Consider the following 16,792-nt stretch of genomic DNA (forward strand, 5'->3'; position numbering starts at 1 on the left):
GCAGGGTGGCCCTTGAAAGGGAGAAAAGACCTCTTTTATTCTGAAACCGCAGCAAAAAAAAAAAGGGAGGGTGGATATACATGGAGATATATGGTAAGTAGAAGTTCACCCGCGGTTTACAGCACCTTTTGTAAAATGCATCCTATTATTTTATGTGTATGAGTGTTTGCCTGTATGCATGTCTGCACACTGCTTGCATGCCTGGTGCCCCCAGAGGCCAAAAGAGCCTGTTGGATCCCCTGGAACCAGGGTTACAGACAGGTCAGAATCACCATGTCAGTGTCACAACTTGAACCCGGGTGCTTGAAAAGAGCAGACAGTGCTCTTACCTGCTGAGCCATCTAGCCAGCCACCCATTTTTTTTTTTTTTTTAAATCTAGACTGTGAATGTTCTTTTTTCTTCTCTTTATGATGATTTTTTTTGGAGGGGGGTGTTGTTTAATTGGTTGATTTGTTTTGGGGTTTTTGAGGTTTTTTGTTTGTTTGCTTTTGGGGAAAGTTGCTACGTCAAACTCCTGGCCTTGTGCATGCTAGGCAGACATTTTACCACTGATCTACAGGCCCAGAACTAGATTTAAGGCTTTCTGTTAAAAGTAACTTAGATAATCCCAGCACTCAGGAAGGCTGAGGCAGGCGGATCGCTATGAGTTTGAGGCCAGCGTGATCTACCAAGAAAGCTCAGGACAGCCAGGTCTACACAGAGAAACCCTGTCTCAGAACAAACACACACCCATGTGGCCGTGTGTACATCTCCGTACCCATCTCTGCCTTGTCCAACAAGGCACATTGTTTTCTTCGGGCTTCTGTCACTTGCTGAGATTATTTATTCTTTTCTTTTTGTTTATTATCTGCCTTCTCTGCTACAGCATACTTCCTCAGGAGAAGAACCACATCTATCATTTTATCAGTTCCTAGGTTTATAGTTCTCAACTTGTGGGTCATGACCCCTTTGGGGGTCTAACCACCCTTTCACAGGGGTACTTAAGACCATCCGAAAACACAGTTACATTAAAATCCGTAACAGTAGCAAAATTACGGTTATGAGGTAGCAACAAAATAATTTTATGGTTGGGGTCACCCGGACATGAGGACCCTGTATGCAAGGGTCTCAGTGTTAGGAAGGTGGAGAACCGCTGGCCTAGACGGTGCTAAGCACAGAGTCATGAAAGAAGAAACAAATCAGTGTGTGCTGCTGTTTGGATTTACAGCACGAGCTTATGTCATTCACTGAGTTCTCCAGAGATAAAGGAAAACAATTATACTTTTTTTTTTTTTTTTTTGGTTTGGGTTGTCATAGCAACCCACCAGTCTCTAGAGCTACAAGTTAATTCTGATGTACTCATTCTCCCAGAAGACCAAACAGCACTTTCAATTATGAACTAACAGTGCCAGTTTACATCACATTCACGGAGGGACACCGAGAGGTTTTATCCTTTATGAAAATGGCAGAGAATTAGGCTTAAATCTCTTCAAACCAATGAGGGCTAAGAAAAGCAAAACCTAGCAGTGAGCTACACGGCTGCACTCCTACCTTGTTCACATTCTCTTTGCGTTTTTCAGCCTTTCCACAGGCAGCTGTGGTTTCTATGGCTTTGCTGTCTAAGTCATCAGGGAAGTTTTGAAAGGTAATTACTGCAAAGCAAGGCTTCCGGGGAGCTTTGATACAGCCTCTGGTTTTCTTCTGTTCTTACCCATTGCTTGACATTCATGATCAGCTAACAAATCATTATAGCCTTACAAAATGTGAGATTTTCTCTGAAAAGGGCCAACATAACCTATTTCCCCAGCTCTTCCTTCCTCCCACACCCTCAGAACACAGGAACTAGAACTGAGAATAATTAAAGTAGATTAGTCATTGTGGAAAACTCATTATTAATTCAACAAAACAAGGTTGATTTGGGTCACTCAAGCAGCCATAAATTTAGTTTTTAAATGTTTGTCTGAATTTCGTGTATGTAGGATGTATGTGTGTGTGTGTGAGTGTTTGATGGTGCACACTGGCCTTCACATACATGTGGAGGTAAGACACTGATCTTGCCTTCCATGGTTTGAGGCAAGGTCTCTTCATTGTGGCTGCCGTGCACTGTTTGAGCTCCTGTCCTGACTTCCTTCAGTGATGAACAGTTCTGTGGAAGTGAAGTGTAAGCCAAATAAACCCTCTCTTTCCCAACTTGTTTTGTTTTGTTTTTGTTTTGGTATGGTGTTTTGTCACAGCAGCAGAAACCCTAAGACATCATCCTAATTGCCGAGTGCACACAGCCTCACAGCCCACTGAGTGAGCTCTCCAAAACCTCCCAGTACCGATGTCACATTGGGGAGTTGGGATTTCTATATCTAGAAAAGACAGAAATATTCAGGCCATAGTGAGCAATTGGAGTTTACTGCAAATATATATGGCTGCGTTGAACTACCTGCTTTCTGCTGGGGCAAGAAATAGATCAATGTCTGAGCACATTAGAGATCTAGGAAAGACAAGGTTATTTGGGAAGATTCTTTGAGGGATGAGAGTCTTGAAAGCCTAAGGCTTAGAATGTGTGAGGTTCAGTCCACATGCCCAGGGCCATGAGCTAAAAAAAAAAAAAAAAAAAAAAAAAAAAAAAGACCTGAGGCTATGTGAAGTGATAAGCCACAAGGGTCTGTTAACTCAGAATCTGTTTCAACAAGCAGATAGAGATGTCATTGTAAGCCAGGCGTGGTGCACCCCTGTAATCCCAGCACTCAGTGAGACAGAGGCAGGAGATTTCATGTCAATCCAAGGCCAGCCTAGTTTACAAACTGAGTCCAGAACATCCAAGCAACACAGAGCAGTCCCGTCTCAAAAAACAAACAAACAAACAAACAAACAAACAAACAAAAAATGTCACTGTTGAGCTTTTGGAGGAAAACCTCATTAAATCAATAAAACAAAGCACAGGGAATGGGCTAGAGCAGGAAGATTGAGGCATGGAAAAGCCTTGAGAATATTTATACAATGAAATTTAAAGTATATAGGATTAGGGCAGGGCATGGTGGCACATGCCTTTAATATTAGTGATCGAGAGGCAGAGGCAGGTGGATCTCCGGGTCCAGCCTGGTCTATATAGGAAGCGGCAGGTAATCCAAGGGGTCTCAAAAGTAACAACAAAACATGTATAGTGGAGTGTGGTAGCACACACCCATAATCTCAGCATGTGGGTGGTGAAGAAAGAGAATCCGGAGTTCATAGTCATCCTATGATGACCACGACTCATAGATCCATTGCAAGTTTAAGGCCAATCGGGGCTACTTGAGATGTCTCATAAACAAATAGATATATTCATAGAGTGGAGTGGTGGCTCTCACCTGCGACCTCAGCACTTGGGAGACTGAAACAGGTGGGTCACAACAGGTTGCAGCTAGTCTGGCTACATAGGGAATTCCAGGCCGGCCTGGGCTACAGAAGGAGAGCCTAGTAATATATAGACAGTCTTAAGCATTCTTATATTCACTTCTTTTCACATTGGTATGAAAAACAACTGGCAAAAGCACCTTAAAGAAGGATGGATTTATGTTGAGTCTGACCTTGAAGGAGCCCACGATGGTGAGGAAGATGTGGCAGAAGAAATGTGGGGCATCGGGCCACATTGTGTCCACCGTCAGGGAGTACAGAGAAAGGAAGGCCGGTGCTCAGCTCGCTTTCTCCTTTTTCTTCAGTACAGGTGCCCATGAGATGTTGCTCTGCATATTCAAAGTGGGTTTTCTCTGGATAGTGAGAGACCAAAAGATAAAGTAGCAGCTATTATTAGCACCTGAAGTAGGTAGCTAAAGAAGTCTAGTAATGCCCTGAGGGGAAGAGCCACATCACTGCATTCTTTCCCCACCCGCTAGAGATACAGTTGCTAGGAAACTGGACCATCCCCCCCTAGGGAGGGACACCAGGTCATTATGGTCTGGGAACCTTCCTATAGCCAATCGATTCAAAATGTAGCATCTTGACCAATAGATGCTTGCCAGGCAGGAATCGCCCCTGCCTTGGGCATGCTGGGATGGACCAGAATCTTTAAATCACCCAACTAACCTGGGGACAGCACACTCGGCTCCCACTGCTTCGGCGGTGGGGCTGTGTGGGCCCAAGCTGCAGCTTGTAATTTACAATAAAAAGAACCTCATGTATTTACAGTGGAGTCTAGTTATTCCTGGTCTTTTGGGGTTCGTGAACTGGGCAAAACAATAGTTCAGTCTATCTGGAAATGCCCCCAAAGATACACTAGACGTTTTTTTAAAATGGTGATTCTAAATCCCATCAAGTTGACAATAAAGATAAAGAGCAAGGGTCTGGAGAGATGGCTCAGTGGTGAGGAGCACATACCGCTCTTCCAGAAGACCGGAATTCAGTTCTTGTTACCCACATTAGGTGGCTCAAAACCATCTGTAGCTCCGGTTCCAGGGAATCCGATGCCCTTTTCTGGCCCCTAAGGGTACCTGTACTCATGTACCCATGTTCCCACTCACATTTAATTAAAATGAAAAATGAAAACTTAACAATAAAAGAGTGACCATCACGTATCCCTAGTTTAAGAACAAGTTCTAGGGCCAGTGAAATGGTTAGTGGGAAAAGGCACTTGTCACCAAGCCCAGAAGCCTGAATTTGACCCAGGAACCCACATGGCAGAGAGAAAAAAACTTAATACCCACTACTTGTCCTCTAACCTCCAAATTCAGACTGTGGAACCTTGTACTTGCACACACACAGACATAAACGTTTAAAAAAAGTCTTAGTTCTTTTGTTTGTCTCTTTAAAAACTTTTTATTGCTTCTTTGTGAATTTCACATCATGCACCCCGATCCCACTCATCTCCCTCTTCATATCTGCCCTCCACCCTTGTAACACCCCCCCCACACACACACACAAAAGAAAACAGAACAACAACAAAAGCATCTCGCCATGGAAGATGCAGTTGTCGCCTTGTGTCCCACAGTGTACCCATGCAACTCTACTGGCAAATGTTAATTGCTGTGAGTTATCGGTCTGGTTTGAGGCCTCTGGCTTCTGTTATACTATCAATATGGTAACCTCACTGGGACTCCTCTCAAATATCCTGTTGTTGCCCTGTGCCGTGGAGATCCTGCAGCTTTGGGTCTGCAGGACAGACCCCTTTTCCAAATCCAGCGGTTCACAGATGGGGTTGACTGTTAGAACGTGCCAACCCAAAGTCTGGGATTGGGTAGAAGCTGAGTTGGTTTGCCTACCAGCTCTGCACCCAAAACACCAGGGCCAGCTCTCCTAAATGCTGCAGCTGATGAAGGTTGGGACCAGCTCTCCTTACTCTTTCAGGGCCAGCTCACCAGCATCTCTGCCACCAGGGCCAGCTCTTCCATGCTGCCTAAGTGAGGGTCAGGGTCAGCTCTCTGAATGTGGTGACCAGTGAGGGGCGGGCCAGCTCAGCACAGTGCTCAGATATCATCATGGCCTGAGGTGGCAGCCCAGAGATCCTAAGGACCTTTGGTGGTAACACAAACCTTGGACATCAACGGACCCAGACATGGCCCTCAGCAGTAACCAGGACCAGGATGTTACCATGGCCTCAGGCGGCAGCACAGACTACCCAGATCAGTGTCATGTCTCCCCAAACCTTCCTCCAGGCCCCAGCCATCAGTATAGTCTCAGGCAGCAGCCCAAGACTACTGACATCCAGAAGGCATTTGGTGGCAACATGGGCCATAGACATCAGTACACACCCAGGCCAGGACTCAGGCATGGTCCCCAGCAGCACTCCTGGTCCAGACATCACCATGACCCCACATCATTTTCCTTCCATTTCCTTGTTCCTCACCAGTCTTCAGTTCTACCTCTGTCCACAGTGCAGAAACCTCTTGGCTTCACTGCCTCTCCCATCTCTGCCCCACATTCCCCACCACACATCCACTCACGTGGCTGGCTGGATGTTCTCTCTTCCGGCCACCCTCCAATGTTTTGTTTTTAAAAACAGGTTCTCATCTATCCTAGACTGGCCATGGACTCTAGTAGACCTGAGGATGACCTTGAACTTCTGATCCTTCTGCCTCCACCTCCCAAGTGCTAGAATTACAGCCTCTACTGCCAGACCTAATTTATGTAGTGCTGGGAATCACATCCAGGCCCTCACATGTGAGAAGCGAGCGAGCACAACCTCAGCCTAAGAACAAGCTTTTCTTTGTTTGTTTGTTTTTATTTTTTTTTCATTTACTTACTTACTTGTGAGTGTCTGTGTGTGGTTCCTCTTTTATCAAATAGCTGTAAATATAACAAAATATTTGATAGCAACAAAGTCATCAGGTTACACTTGTAAATAGAAGCTAAAGCAAGATTGCACAATTTCATAAACAGTCTTGGATATAGAGTTAATGGTTAAACACTAGAGTTAATGGTCTTTCTTTGTAGCTTAGGCTGTCTTGGAACTTTCTGTGCAGCTAGATTGTAGGCTGTTTTTCAATGTGAGATACTCCTGTCTCTGCCTTCTGAAGCAAGGGCCATTAACAAAAGTTGAAGCACCAATAAATGGGGGCTGGAGAGATGGATCAATGGTTAAGAGTGCTGTCTGCTTTTCCAGAGGTCTTGAGTTCAATTTCCAGCAAATACATGGTGACAAACAACCATCTATAATGGGATCTGATGCTCTCTTCTGTCATGCAGGCATATATGCAAACAGAGTGCTCATATGTATAAATAAACAAATCTTAAAAAAAAAAAAAAAACCACACCAAAATGCTGAGTGTACAGAGTGCCCTTTCAGTTTTGGAATTTCTGGTTTTTTTTTTTTTGTTTGTTTGTTTGTTTGTTTTTAATTATTGATTTTTGTGTGCATGAACCTAGCTTAGCACATGTGTGGAGGTAGGAGTCTGTTCTATCATATGGATATAGAATTCTGATCATCTGGGCTGGAGAGATGGCTGAGTAGTTAAGAGCACTGTCTGCTCTTCCAGAGGTCTTGAGTACAATTCCCAGCAACCACATGGTAGCTCACAATCATCTATATGGGGATCTGGTGCCCTCTTTTGACATGCAAGTGTACATGCAGATAAGACACTTTTATATGTAAAAATACACAAATAAAATCTTTAAAAAAAAAAAAAAAGCTTTATGATGGCTCAGCGATTAAGAGCACTGTCAACTCTTCCAAAGGTCCTGAGGTCAATTTCCAGAAACTACATGGTGGCTCACAATCATCTATAATGAGATCTGATGCTCTCTTCTGGTGTGTATGCATACATGTAGGCAGAGTGGTGCATAAATAATAAACAAATCGTAAAAAAAAGAAAAAGAAAGTTTCGTTAAAAAAAGGAATTCTGATCTTCAGAATTGAATATCCAGTGGATTTACTTGCTGATCAATTTCTATGGCCCAGGGAGGGTTTTTGTTTTTGTTTTTTAAAGTTGATGGAAAAAAATGAACGAAGGAGGGAAGGAAGGAAGGAAGGAAGGAAGGAAGGAAGGAAGGAAGGAAGGAAGGAAAAGAGAAGCTGCAAGGTTGGGGATAGTAGTAGATTGGAATGGGGGGAGGGGAAGATAGTGGGAGTTCACAGAAGTAGCTCTGGTGTGCTAAGTGACTTCAAAGGTCTGAAATACATGAGTTATATAAAGGCTTAGTGGATTACTCATTCCTAAATCAGTTCTGGTGGCAGCAGCTTCACACAGGCAAGCAGGGGAAATGCTTTAGCCCCTGGATCTAAAAGTAAGACACCCAACACACCTCTGATTCCCACTCTTTCTTTCTTTTTTAATGTGTGAGGAGAAAGAGAGAGAGAGAGAGAGAGAGAGAGAGAGATTATACCTAGTCTGTCTTTCTGGCATGTGCAAAAGGAAAAGGCTACTGAATAATTAGTCTGCAGAAGATTTCAGACTTTGAAATGCTGGTAACGGAAGCAGAATCCCATTTAGGGGACAAGATGATGATCATGGGAGAGGCAACAGTAAAAGAAACCTTTTGACCCATTTTCACCAACATCAGTTATGCCTTGGTTTCAACTTCTGGTGGAATTAAGTCTGGTCTTCAAGAGGAATATCATGGTCTAAGTAATTCTCAAAACAATAGCAGCAAAAACAGGTCAGTGGTTGGACTGGTGGTGCAGTTGGAAACAGAGCACTTTCGGAACATGCCTCAGATCCTGGCTTCAGTCTCCAGCATAGGAGTGGAGGTCCGTGGTTATCACGGTTTAGGGAGAGAGGACTGAAAAGGGTGGAAGAAAGGGATTTCTGTCACTGAAGCCACTTTGTATGATTCTGTAATGGTGGACAGACTTTATGAAATTGTCAAGCACAAACAGTTCAACACAAAGGGTGAACTTCTGTACAGACTGTAAACTTTAGCATCAGTAATCATTCATACACTCTAACAAATCTTGCACTAATGCAGGGCATTAAGACAGGTATTAATGGATAAAACTGTGAGACATGGATGTTTGGAGTTTCCCGACCTTCCTGTTCATTCAATTTTCCTACAAGGCTAAAACTGTTCTAAAAATAGAATCTAGTCAAACGAGCCAAACGAGCCAGAAACATTTCTGAAGAAACTTGAAGATTCCCCCCCCCCCCCGCTATGGACTCGTGTTAAATCAGTGTTAAATCAGTGTTAAATAATTTCTAATAAAATACTGGATGAAAAACAAACTCTCTGCTTTTATATTCCATGAATAGCATGTTCTGTTTATCGTTTTGTAAAACAAAACAACAACAACAACAAACTACTAAGCGTTCTATATCCAATGCAATGTAGCTCATTTAATCATCATACAATCTTTTTTTTTTCTTCCCCTCCAAGACAGGGTCTCTCTGTGTAGCCTTGGCTGTCCTGGACTCGCTTTCTAGATCAGGCTGGCCTCATACAATCTCATCAAATGCTATTATTGCTCTTTCACAAAAGAAAAACCAAACACATATTAGAAACACAGCAATTAATGATGCTTCCAAACCATAAATTCTAAATCCTAAAGTAAATCTCAAGAGAGCTGGCGCTTTGTAGTACAGCCTGAAAACAATAAAAAGCCAGAAAGGCTTGAGACATTAGATGAACTACAACTCCCAACATGCAAAGCATCTGCAGCACCTGAAAGCTCCCGTCATGCCCCGAGGCGCGAAAAGCAACCTGCAATGTATTCCCGATGGGTAGCTGGAGACTTTTTGCGGTGGAGCCCGTGCTGGCCTGAGGAGGCTGGCCCTCTGTGTCGGCGTCGGGGAGGAGCCGGGCGTCTGCAGCCGTTCTCACCCTCGGCGCCCCGCCGCCATCTCCACCATGCAGTCCCGGGAAGACGCCCCGTGCTCTCGCCGCCTCGCCAGTCCCCGCGGCGGCAGGCGGCCCAAGAGGATTTCCAAGCCCTCGGTGTCGGCCTTCTTCACGGGCCCGGAGGAATTAAAGGACACGGCCCACTCTGCAGCCCTCCTGGCCCAGCTCAAGTCTTTCTACGACGCGCGGCTGCTGTGTGATGTGACCATCGAGGTGGTGACTCCCGGCAGCGGGCCTGGCACGGGGCGCCTGTTCTCGTGCAACCGCAACATGCTGGCCGCGGCGTGTCCCTACTTCAAGAGCATGTTCACCGGCGGCATGTACGAGAGCCAGCAGGCCAGCGTGACCATCCACGACGTGGATGCCGAGTCCTTCGAGGTCCTGGTGGACTACTGCTACACCGGCCGCGTGTCCCTCAGTGAGGCCAACGTGCAGCGGCTGTACGCGGCCTCGGACATGCTCCAGCTGGAGTACGTACGCGAAGCCTGTGCTTCCTTCCTGGCTCGCCGCCTTGACCTGACCAACTGCACTGCCATCCTCAAGTTCGCCGATGCCTTTGACCATCACAAGCTGCGGTCTCAGGCGCAGTCCTTCATAGCTCACAACTTCAAGCAGCTCAGCAGGATGGGCTCCATCCGGGAGGAGACGCTGGCGGACCTGACCCTGGCCCAGCTGCAGGCCGTCCTGCGCCTAGACAGCCTGGACGTGGAGAGTGAGAAGACTGTGTGTCACGTGGCAGTGCAGTGGCTCGAGGCTGCTCCCAAAGAGCGGGGCCCCAGTGCTGCAGAAGTCTTCAAGTGTGTTCGCTGGGCACACTTCCCCGCAGAAGATCAGGACTACTTGGGAGGGCTACTCAACAAGCCTATTGTGAAGAAATACTGCCTGGACCTAATTGAAGGGGCCCTCCTGCAGCAGCGTTTTGGTGCAAGGCTCTGGTGGGAGTGCCAAGCAGCAGCAGCAGCAGCAGCAATAACAATGATGACAACAGCACCAGCAGTACTCTTGTCCCTGCAGAAGAAAATCTACCCCAAAGGTTGGGTATGTGTGCCAAGAGAATGATAATCTTCTCTGGACACCTCAAACATCGATTTTTCTGTTGTAACCCATACTCTGGGGAAATTTGCAAATCGCCTTTGCTTGTGACTTGCCTTGCGCACACTAGAACTGTCTCAGCCTTAGCTGTCTGTATCTCTCCAGACCGTGGCATCTATCTCGCTGCCCAGCCCAGGAAAGACCTATGGGTGTATAAACCAGCCCAAAATAGTTGGTATCAACTGGCAGACTGCTTCCTGTGTTAGGAGGGCATGGGTGTGACTTATCTGAATGGCTTCATTTACATCTTGGGTGGGAGAGACCCCATTACTGGAGGTAAATTAAAAAGAAGTGGCATCCTACAGTGTTCAGAGGAACAAGTGGCACAACTAATGCATCCCTTTATATTCTTTCACCTAATGTAATTATATGCTCTCTGCGGTAAATTTGTTCTGTTGTGATCTAAGCTGTAATAAGTGGCTGAAGTGTGTTTCTCTGAATCTCAGGGGCTTTTGGAAAGCCTTTGTATTCACTTATGAGATCTATTGTATCTGTGACATCCCAGTCATAAAAATCTACATTACACTTAGTGCAGAATGGAGACATATTTTGGGGCTTTTGCAAATCCCACTTGTGGTTTAATTAAGACATGGCGACTTCTCTGTAGGTTAAAGCTGTTGGCCCTTTACTGGTCCTCTCACCTAACGGTCTAAACTTATCCTGACTTCTCTGGCATTCCATCTCTCTGTGTGTTTCTCACTGCCTGCTTTCCAGCTCCATTCCCTCTCTTTTCTGTTCGTCTCTTTCATCTCTGCCTGCAAGTCCCGCCTGTACTTCCTACCCCAGGTCTGTGCCATCAGCTCTTTATTACACAAAAAGCCACATTCCTATTCCTGTCTGAACCAATCAGCAGCAGGACAACACCCAATCCATCTCTTATGAGTTGCTCTTTGGCTGGTGAGGAAGGACAAGCATTTACAAATAGAAAACTGGTAGTGGGCCATAGAAATACGATTAAATACAATTGCAATTGTATTGAATTATAAATTAAATACAGTACTTAAATCTCTGCTGGCACAGAATTAACAATTGAGAATACAGGGTGACACCTTTGTAAATGTGAAGGAAGGTCATCACAATAGAGATAAATTAATATTATGTTATTACGGACCAGTGGGATTATCACACATGACCAAAAATTGTTGCTTATCACCTCATGTACCCCCTAGTGGATTGTATAAATATGACAGAGAAAACCAGTAGATTAATACAGGTATTACATTAGGCCTGCTGAACTTTGACCCTATTTTTGAGTTTGTTTTTGTTTTCCTCTCAGCCCATGTGTAGCCTTTCTGCTCTGCTTTGAACCTAGTCGGTTTCCTGGCTGAAGAAGAAGAGATAATTTGGGACTAGGCAGATTGGGTGAGTTGGACTCAAATAGAGAAAGTTCAAGTTCTTTTTATGATGTTTTGTATGGTAGGTAGCATATCAGTGAAATTTACAAGACCAGCAAGATTTGGTGTTACAGTGCTGTAGAATGTGTTGTGCCCGATCGTGAGCCCCCAAAAGACCGACAGGAATCAAGTCTGTTGCAAAACACGCGAGTATCTTTTTATTACAAGCTAGAGCTTGGGCTCATACCCTCACGGATGGCAGCAGAGTAGGTGGGTCATTTAAAGGTCTCAGTCCCTTCCAGCATGCCCAAAGCAGGGGAATTCCTGCCTGGCAAGCATCTATTGGTTGAAACACAAAGGGGATGTTGCATTTTAAACTGATTGGCTAATTTTCTTTGTTTGGCTGTCCTAGGGTAGAAGAGTTATCTGGGCCGGTTTCTTAGCAACAGTATCTCTAGTGGGCAAGAAAAGAATGCAGTAAGCCTGGTTCCTCCCACAGGTGGCTGGACACGTCTCCACCTGTCTGACCTTTGTTCAGGTTTGTGCTTTAAACTTTAAACCAATAAAAAAAAAATAAATTAATTAATTTAAAAAAAAACCTAATTTTTAATTCTTTGGTCTCTCAAAAGTGCTTGAGAGAGGTACCTTATGAAACTATAAGGGAGTTTATTGAAAGTGTACCATCTTGATATCTCAAAAATACACAGAATGACAGAACAGAGACAGAACTTGCCCAAGACAAAAGAACTTACCTGGGATTCTGATCCTTCTGCTCAGGGATCCTGGGAGGTCTTGGGGATCCTGGATGAGTCCTCAAGTGGGTAGTGTTCGATTCCTGAGACCCCAAAAGACCACCAGAAATTTTGAGTCTGTTGCAAACACATGAGGATCTTTTTATTACAAGCTATAGCTCGGGCTCACACACTCTCACTGCTATAGATATTGAGAGCAGGTAGCCTCCTGCTCAGGTTAGGTGGTTGATTTAAAGATTCCAGTCCCTCCCAGTGAGCCTAAAGCAGGGGAATTCCTGCCTGGCACGCATCTATTGCTTGAAACACAAAAGGGGATGTTGCATTTTGAATTGATTGGCTAAAGGAAGGTCCCCAAACCATTAATGGTCTGGCTTCCCTTGTTTGGTTTCCTAGCAACTGTATCTCTAGTGGGCAGGAAAAGAATGCAGTAAGGCTGGTTGCTTCCTGCAGGTGGCTGTACGCGTCTCCACCTGTCTGGCCTTTGTTCAGGCTTGCGCTTTAAACTTTAAACCAATACCCCCCAAAAGCTAGTATTTAATTTTTTGGTCTCTCAGTTACATATATGTGTAGTATAGACATATGTTTATATGTATTTTTATATATGTTATATAAAATAATATACATATTTTTCTGTTTCTCTATATATGTGTGTGATGTGTGTGTGTGTATGTATTTGGATATATATATATCCAAATGTTTATAATGTATGAAATGGTTGATAGCTCACTGAAAGTAGAAACAGCAACAACAAAAAGAAAACCCTGCTTGTAAATAAATTTAATTTTGGAATACAAAAATATGTATTTGGAAAAATGACCAATTTTCATCTAAAAGGATATTCAAATATTGTTTCCAGTTCTACCTGTGATACTTTTAAAAAAGTAAGTTGCTAACCTTTTTTTATTTTTTGTCTTAACCTGATAATACTGCTTCACTGAGTCATAAGAACAATCCTTTTTTTCACTAGACATAATTGTGTACATTTTTATTGTCCTGTCATGAAAAATTATGTGATTCCTAAAATATATATATTTTTTTACATCTTAGGATCTCCAGCAAGAAATAATGTTTCTGGTTTTTGTTTATTGTTTTTTGAGATGGGTGGCTTGATATTTTGCTCAGGGTAACTTGGAACTCCTGAGCTTGGGTGATTCCTTGAGTTAGTTTCCCAAGTGTTTGGGAAAATAGGTGTGTGCCACTACCCCCAGCAAAGAAACAATATTATATTTACTATTTTGTCAAGTAATACTGGTTTTTTTTTTTTAAGATAAATTGCATATTTTGTTGAGATCAACAGTTATAGTTCCCAACTGTGGAATCAAATTCCCACAAAGAACTTTGAAATTTAAAGCTCTATATAGAACCGTTTTCTGTAACATTCAAATGTTCTGTTGGGCTTCTGTTTTTTGGAGACAAGGTCTTGTTTTGTATCCTGGGCTGTTTTCAAATTGAGATCTTCTTTTCCTGTCTTCCAGAGTACTCCAATTATAGACATGTGCTACTATGCTCAGCCTTTTTTTTCCCCTTTAGGATACTGAATATTCTTACTATAAGCTTGAAAATATTCAAAAGTTGGCAGTTAAGGAATATAATGGGGTGGTGCCATTTGAGGAGAGTAGTGAAAATGTTTCTCTGAAGCGCTTCTAAAGTATTTCAGTTCCATGTTCCTCTTTAATTGTATTCTGTTTCTCTAGTCTTTGTTTTGTTATGGTACTATAAGGGAAAACCTAGAAATAGACTAAATGCATAAAAATGTGTTTATCACTTGACAGTTATTACAAAATTGTCGTGACACCTGAACATGATAACATGAGCAGATGTTTTGCTTTAATTTTTTTGTATGTGTATGCGTGTATGGGAGGGCCACATGTGTGCACATGCATGTGGAGGCCATTGGGCAGTCGTGGGTGCTCTTCAGGTGCTATACAACTTGTTTTGTTAGACAGGATCTCTCATTGGCCTGGAGCTCACCTTACAGACTAGGCTGGCTGGACAGTATACTCCAGAATCTACCTGTCTCCAACTCCTAGTATTAGGGATTACAAGCTTCTTTACCTGAGTTCTGGACCTCTAACTTGGGAACCCCTGCTTGCTTGCCAAGTGTTTTCCTGACTGAGCTCTTCCTTCAGTCCTCTACTCAGCATTACTTTCCTTAATTCTCATTCTATAACTTTCTAAATCTTCAGTGTTAATTACCCAGGGACAAAATGCTCACATTTTTTTATACCCTGGCAGAAGACAGAGGAATGTGTTCCAGGATAAGGAACTAAACCTTTGAATGAAGCATCATAGTATGAAAATGGAAAGAGGGAGACACAAAAGAATAAAAGACACTTTAACATTTTTGATAACTGTATATTACAATTTATATTATTAATAATTTATATTCTATAAAATTCTTGCCCCAGCAGTATATTAGTATGTTTTCTCAAAAGGACAAATGTGCATTAGTTGCCTTTGAATATCTACATTTCATTTCATTTGGGGTGTTGTAAACACTGCTTTTAACACAGAATGCTCATTCCCTATGATGTTATTTAATGGCCAGTTCCCCACCCCCATTAAGTTCTTGGGGGATATGTGCATGTGTATGCATGTTTATCATGAGCCAAGCAGGGCTTCATAAAATGCTAGGCAGATTCTCTACGTCTGAGTTATATCCCCAAGCCAGTTTTTTGTTCCACAAGGTTGGTGTGGTGGTTTGAATAAAACTGACACCCATAGGCCCATAGGGAGTAGAACTGTTAGGATTTGGCCTTCTTGGAGGAAATGTGTTACTGGGGCTGGACTTTGAGGTCTCAAAAACTCAAGTCAGGCCTAGTGTCACTTTTTCTTCCTGCTGACTGTACCTCGCCAGCATCATGTCTGCCTACATGCTGCCATGCTTCCTACCATGTGAATAATAGACTTAATCTCTGAACTGTAAGCCAGCCCCAATTAAGTACTTTCCATTATAAGCATTGCTGTGGTCATGGTGTCTCTTCACATCAATAAAACTCTAACTAGACAACTGATAAGGAAAATGTCTTAATCAGATTATACCTCTAAACAACTAGGGTTTGCAAACTGTTGTATAAAAGAATTTCAGTTTGTCACTTAAGAATCTGCAAACTTTTGATATGAATCCCTAGGTTAAACATTATTAATATATTGGTTTACAATGAAGTTTTTTTAAGGAAAAATTTTAGTTTTGTGATATGTTGTTTTAAAGCAAGAAAAATACCAAACGTTCAATTTTACCAATAAAGACTCAGGAGTCAGATGCTGGGGTGAAAACCTACTAGCTCAGAGAGGCAGAGAAAGCACCCAGCTGATCTTTCTATGCAGCTGACTTCCCAAAAGGAAAAAGCCAAAAGCCCCTTCTCCTCCACACTGTCTTAAATATCCTTCAACTCAAAGACCATTCTTTCTGTTTACTTCCTGTCAGCTGGTTTCTTGCTCCACCTCTTGACCTAAGGTTAACTTTATTTAATCCTCTGTACAGAAAGTTCTTGGATTAAAGGTGTGTGCTAGGGATAAGCCATACTCAAGTACTTGTTCACAGTAAACAGAAAGCTCTTGGGTTAGAGGTGTGTTAGGGCTGAGCCACACCAAACAAGAAACAGGTTTTTATAGTTCACAATCTCAGGGTTCACAATGGAATCCAATATCCTGAAACAGTGATACATTTGTGAATTACTGTTTTATAGATGAGTGACTTTATATATTGTTTTATAGATGACTTTATGAGTGTTTTTATAGATGTATATATTGTTTTATAGATGAATGACTTTATTTGGCTAATTACCAATTAGTGCATTAAATTGTATGTTAATACTTGTAACTGGTTATTACTATCAATAAAACTTACTAAAACTTGGGTTACTCAACTTTTTAATTCAGTAGTTCTGCTTACTGTATTGCATGACACAGCTACCAGTGTTAAAATCCTTTTCACAATAAAGCTCCCTAGTCTTCATTTTTTAAAATTAATAAGCACATGTTTCAGCAGATGTGCAAATGCAGCATTATGTGCAGGATTAATACTTGTAAGATTTAGAATGACTTAAGGGCTAGAGAGATGGCTCAGTGGGTAAGAACTCTTACAGAGGACCTGGGATCAGTTCTACTACCTACAAATGGTATTTACTTGTAACTCCAGTTCTGGAGAATCTGATGTTCTCTCTGACCTCCAAGGACACTGCACACTTATGATACATGTATGTATGTATGTATGCATGTATGTAAAATGTTGTAGTCCAGAATAGCCATACAAAACACTCAGACACCAATCTCAGTCAGATAAGGATGGTTTATTGAAGGCCTGTTCTAAGCTGATCAAAATCAGGGTCACAGAAAGGAGTCTGTGACATCAACCTGTTCTTAGGGCAGTCTTTTTATAGGAAAATTAAGTGCAG

At 42.8% G+C, this 16,792-nt stretch overlaps 1 pseudogene; it reads left to right on the forward strand.

Moving 5' to 3' along the window:
• Positions 1-9,174: 9,174 nt before the first annotated feature.
• LOC129678913 (kelch repeat and BTB domain-containing protein 7-like) lies at positions 9,175-10,642 on the forward strand (annotated as a pseudogene).
• The last annotated feature ends 6,150 nt before the right edge of the window (positions 10,643-16,792 follow it).

This window comes from Psammomys obesus, unplaced genomic scaffold (assembly GCF_907164565.1).
Source record: "Psammomys obesus unplaced genomic scaffold, mPsaObe1.curated_primary_1811, whole genome shotgun sequence".
NCBI classification, from domain to species: domain Eukaryota; kingdom Metazoa; phylum Chordata; class Mammalia; order Rodentia; family Muridae; genus Psammomys; species Psammomys obesus.